The sequence below is a fragment of the Trichechus manatus genome, unplaced genomic scaffold (assembly GCF_000243295.1).
Source record: "Trichechus manatus latirostris isolate Lorelei unplaced genomic scaffold, TriManLat1.0 scaffold00088, whole genome shotgun sequence".
In the NCBI taxonomy this organism is placed as follows: Eukaryota; Metazoa; Chordata; class Mammalia; order Sirenia; family Trichechidae; genus Trichechus; species Trichechus manatus.
Window position 1 is genome coordinate 4585090 of NW_004444024.1, and position 6203 is coordinate 4591292.

Consider the following 6203-nt stretch of genomic DNA (forward strand, 5'->3'; position numbering starts at 1 on the left):
GTGATAACAATAACAACAACAGTCAGTACTTTGTGCCAGGTGGTGTTCCAAGTACTTTATAGGTATTAACCCACTAATGCTCACAACAGTCCTAACAAGTAGTGTTGTTATTTACTCATGAGGAAACAGGCACAAAAGTTGAATAATTTGTCTCACAGCTAGTGAGAGAAGTGGAATTTAAATCTGGGTAATCTGGCTCCAAAGTGTGTGTTCCTGCAGAGACAAAACAGCATTTTTCCAAGTTGTTGAAACTGAATGTCTGACTTATGGAAGTCTTGTAGCTCTGGCCTAACATTTCCATTTTGGTCCCAGGTTAACTCAGACTTGATGACTAATGAAAAAGGGCCCAGCAGACTTCCCTAGTCAAATAAAAATAATGTATTTTGGACTGCAGCTAGGTTGGCCATCTTGATTTTACATGAAAAGTGACAGCTACCCCATTTGAGGGAAATAAATCCACTACTCTGCTGCCTGAAGTAAAGCTGCTGGCTCCATGGCGCCCTTGATTCACAGAGACATCCCCAAATACTTGGACCTGTTTCACTGACAGGTTCAGCTAAGTTAAAAGCTGTTGGTGTCCAGTGACAGTTCTGGAAGACTGCAGTAAGGGCCAGGCAGCACCATGGGCTGAATTAAAAGCTGTCACCCTTGCCTTAGACAATACTCTTAAGGACCCTACTTACATGTTGTATTTTTACTAACTATTGGGCTATTGCCAATAGCTTAGTATTCTGGTCTGCCATCTGGAAGACTACAGACTGTCAGATTAAAGACACTCTTTAAAAAACTGGAAATGAACTGCAACTGTCAACTAAACCATCTGTATCATTTACATAGATACAGTGAGCGCCCATTCATTGATGAGACTGGAATCAAGCTACCAATTGAGCCTGCACCCCTCAGATTGTGACCATTGCTGCCTGGCTCCATCATATGTACCAGACTTAGCAATATGTCCACTCTCATAGACTGGGTACAAAGTAAAGGACTGTTTCTGATGCAGAGGCTACTGCTACATGGCAGACACGTGACTCCTGCCTAAAGCTGACCATTTAGTAGTGAGTGAGGCCACATAGCATGGGGCACGGCCACATCAGATGCCCTCTTGGGGCTTTCAGTAGTGCCTCATTACTGTTGACGCTTTTTCAGGTTACAGTCTTTTTTTTTTTATTAAAATTATTTTTGTTGTGAATATACACAGCAGAATATACACCAATTCAACAATTTCTACATGTACAATTCAGTGACGTTGGTTGCATTCTTTAAGTTGTGCAACTATTCTCATCCTTCTTTTCTGAGTTGTTCCTCCCTCATTAACATAAACTCACTGCCCCCTAAGTTTCCTATCAAATCTTTTGAGTTGCTGTTGTCAGTTTGACCCCATATAGATAGATCTTCAAAGAGCATAATTCTCAGACAGACATTCTTTACTAGTTTAAACTATTATCTGGTTTTAAGAAGATGTCGGGATATTTTTGGTTTAAGGTTTAATGTTTAAATTATCTCAGGGCGATAGTTTCAGGGGTGTGTTCAGCCTCTATGGCTCCAGAAACTTTGGAGTCCATGAGAATTTGAAATTTTGTTCGTTCTGCGTTTTTCCCCTTTTGATCAGGGTTCTTCTTTAGCATCTTTGATCAAAATGTTCAGTAATGGTAGCTGGGCACCATCCAGTTCTTCTGGTCTCATGGTAAAGGGGGAAGTTGTTCATGAAAGCAACATTCCACTTCCTCCTCCTGTTCTTGACTCTCCTTCTTCCTCTGTTGCTCCAGGTGAGTAGAGATGAATTGTTGTGACTTAGGTGGCTGCTTGCAAGCTTTTAAGGCCCCAGGAACTATGCTACGAACTAGGAGGTAGAACAGAAGCACTAAACAGGTTATTAGGGATGTCCCGTGAAACCATGACCCTAAACCTACAAACCAAGGAACCAAATCCCTTGAGATGTTTGTTGTACATAAGCAGCCTCAGCAGCTAGCTACTCTTTTTGTTGTTGTTGTTGTAAACATTCCACAGAGTTTTCAGTGGCTGATTTTTCAGTAGATCACTAGGCCTTTCGTTCAGGGTGTCTGGGTGGATTCAAACTGTCAGTCGTCTGGTCAGTAGCCTAAGTGCTTAACCATTTGTGCCACCCAGGGACTCCTCCTGAGCTGGTAAGGACCCAGATTTCTATCCAAGTCTGAAGAAAAACCTTCCGAGCTCAGGCAGCCCCTTTCCCAGCATGCTGTATAGCTGAAGCAGGAGGAGAAGATGCCCAGTCTCACAGCAGGGCCCCAGGAGAGAGGGGAAGAGGTCCTGCTGGCAGATAAAAACCTCAGCCAAGTGGGGCTGCAGAGATGGCCTCGAGGTCTCACCTTCACAGATAAGAAACAAGCACAGCAACCTCAATTTAGAAACAATTTAAGATACCATGCTAATTAGAGGGGTCTGCAGGCACTAGACCTGACGGGATTTAGATCCAGTAGTTAACAAAAATCAGATGGCTAGGAATGTGGATCTTGTGTAAATAAAAATATGGCCCTGTAGTGTGCAACTGAGCAGGTACAGTGATTTTTTTCCAGGTCGTGGACATTTCCTGTCATCAGATACATTGTTTTGGATAGGGGAAAGTGTGAGTGGGGCTGCTGACTTCTTTATTCACTTAAAATCACTGCAGTTTGCTGAAGAAGGTTGAATGACTTCTACATTTTTGAAAAAGAAAATAAAAAGGCAGTTCTGAAATGAATGGCTTCGCATCATCCAATCACTAGAGAATTAATACTAGCAACACCATCCAGTCCTCCACTGCCAATTTTTTCTGAAGAATTTAGCCTCACGTCCCTCTATGAAGGCAGAATTTGATTGTATAATTAGGGGATTCCTTTGTTTCTTTACAAAGATCTGGTGGCACAGTGGTTAAGAACTCAGCTCTTAACCAAAAGGTTGGCAGTTCCAATCCACCAGCTGCTCCTTGGCAACTCTGTGGGGCAGTTCTACTCTGTCGTATGGACTCTATGAGTCGAAATCGAATTGATGGCAACAGGTTTTCGTTTCTTTGATGACACTAAACCACTTGGGTCCATGGTGTCATCCCAGGGAAATCATCTTTAACAGCAGCTTCCATCACCTCCAAGGGTGCTAAATGCAAGAAGACTGCCACTTGGCCTCATGAAAGGACCTACACCAGAGTCACGCTATGAAGCTCCCTGTAAAGCTGATCCCCACCATCTGTCAGTCAGTCTGTTGTACTATGGTGGCTTTCATGTTGCTGTGATGCTGGAAACTATGCCACTGGTGTTTCAAATACGAGGAGGGTCACCCAAGGTAGATAGGTTTCAGCAGCAGAACTTCCAGACAGACTAGGAAGAAAGGCCTGGTGATCTACTGAAAATCAGCCAATGAAAACCTGTAGATCACAACAGAAAAGTGTCTGATATAGTGCTGGAAGATGAGCCCCTTAGATTGGAAGGCACTACAAAAACAGCCATAACAGTGGACTCAAATATACCATTGATCATGAAGATGGTACAGGACCAGGCAACATTTCCTTCTGTTGTACATGGGGTTGCGATGCATTGGAGATGACTGGATGGCGACTAACAAGAACAACAACAAAGCTGATCCACATGACAAAGGAGGAGGCCATTCATGGGGCAGGTAACAACGGGTCCCATGTCCTGCTGAGACTCGAAAGATGCTCCTGTCGAGGACACAACTATCCTTATAGGAGGGAACAGAACCTACTTTGCAAGAAGAGCACCATGATGGTTTGGCTCTTGAAATGTTCCAACATCTGCCTCCCCAGCAGTTGGATCCCCCAGCGGCCTGCCTGTCTGCTCCCTTGCCCATTAGCGCCAAAGCTGGTGCCTGTGGGAAAGCGGCCTCAGTGTAGCAATGAGCCACCAGTCCCTACGGTGCAATGGTGAATTTCTCAATCTAACTTTGTTTACTTTGGGGGAAACATTTTTTCGGTCCTGAAAAAGTCACTACTCTACTACTCCTACCCTCTGTAATCGCTGCTTGCAAGAAAGAATTTCACCATTTTCCCTTAAAACCAAAAAAATGAGGATGCTGAGAGATGTTCTTTGCTTCTTTACTTACATCTCTCTCAATTCCCCTGCACCAGCCCCAGCCTGGGGCAGGCCTGCCCTCTCCTATCCCTGCCGTCACTCATTTGTCCTCCTCACCTGGCTCTGGCTCCGGCTCCGGCCAGAACTGCCCTGCCCATTTCACCCAGGGAGGCTTCCTCTTTGAAAACCCAGCTCAACCCTCACTTCCTAAGTAATACTCTCCAAGGGTTGGAAGTGAGGGAATGGTGGCTCAGTGGTAGAATTCTCACCTTGCATGCAGGAGACCCAGATTCAATTCCCTATGGGCAGTGTCTCTACCGTGAGTTGGGACCAAGCAGAGGATAGTTAATAACAACAGAGTTGGAGTAACCTGGGTTCCTTCCACCCATGCAGGGCAGGGACCCCCGGACTCTGCAACTAGTGGTGAGCTCACTCCTTCTCTGCAGTCACCGCTGATTTTCCTGCAATTACTCCTCAGGCTCCCCTTCTCCCTGTGGACACTTAGTAACTTCTCAGTTTATCCATCAGCCAGCAGTCACTGAGCTCCAATTTGGGTCAATCACATCGTGCAATATTGCTTTGCACTTGCCCCTTTTTTGTTAAGTCTTCTAAAGTCATCTCACATGCATGGGCACGTGTGCACCCTCTCCTCCACCAGATTTCTTTAAGGAATTCATGTGTCTCCTGGTTACGTCGTATTAGCAGTCTTCTCCCCAGAGCATCTTAACCACATGTTGGACTGTCAGGTCTGGGTCCTTCCACTCTCTCTAAGAAGGTGGTGTCAGGGAGTGAGTCGTACGTTAGTCAAGGCTCCTGGGTTCTTCTGAATTGTTCTGCTACTGACTCACTGAGAGTGTGGACAAGCCACTTCCCTTTCTCACCCATAACTCCTCTAGCCTCCAAACACTCTCTGTACATCTTGGAGGAATATAGCTAGAATGACTGTGATGCCCTCTATAGAAAGGCTGACTCTATCATTCATTGTCTGACTGTCACTTGGAAGAACAAAAGGAGGTGTTATTAATAGTTATGCTGGGACAACAAACTTAATACAGGCTTACCCTGGCAAACTTGGGATATATGATCACCCTAGCCATGCCAGGTCATGGGATCTGAGGTAATAACTGGGAAAGCAGCAGGCATTCGTTAGCTTGTCTCTTCCTAGCTTGTGGAGATAAATTAACGTCAGTTTGCTGCAGCCTGTGCTATCCGCTTTGCTCTAGAGAAGGGGACGAGAAATCCAGACTGTCTTGCATGCATTTCTAACCTGCGTGCAAAAAATAATCAGGCACAACACTTCAACACCCGCAGGCTGATCTAAGAAATGGTGGGTGAAGCTGGACAAAGCTGATACCAATGACAAGGAAGGCTCTTATCTGCTTATTATAAGTTCCAGCATCAAACATTATGCCATACCCTGCCCCTCTGAAATTTAAACCACACTTGATGTCAAGCAGGAGTCCCTAGGAGGTGCAAATGGTTAATGCGCTCAGCTGCTGACCAAAAGGTTGAAGGTTTGAGTCTATCCAGAAGCACTGTGAAAGAAAGGCCTGGTGATCTACTTCTGAAAAATCAGCCACTGAAAACCCTCTGCAGTATGGTTCTACTCTGAAACACAGTGGGATCTCTATGAGTAAGATTTGACTCAACAGCCACTGGAAATACTAAAATGGTATCAAGCATTTGCTTATTTTAGGCGTCTAAAATAAAATCTGGCCAATAGATCAAGTTGGGCCCAGAGGAAGGGTTAACAAGACCCCTCTGTGGCCTTAGCATCTCCTGAGAATTTAGTCAATGGGGGTGTTTTCCTATAAGTCCAGCTCTCAGGTCCTTTAAATTTCCTCTCCTGGAAACAAATATCCAGGCACGAATAAAGAACTAGTATGCAGGCTGCAGCCTCTGGTGGCTCAAACGGTTAAGCACTTGACTACTAACCAAAAGGTTGACGGTTCAGACCCACCAAGAGGTGCCTCAGAAGAAAGGTCTGGTGATCTGTTTCCAAAAAATCAGTCATTGAAAACTCCATGGAACACAGTTCTACTCTGATTCATATGAGGTCACTATGAGTAGGAATCAACTTACGGCAACTGGTTGGTTTTTTTTTAAGCAACCCGAAACCACGGCCAGGAATTGGCAAAAACATAGCCACCCATGCTTGGC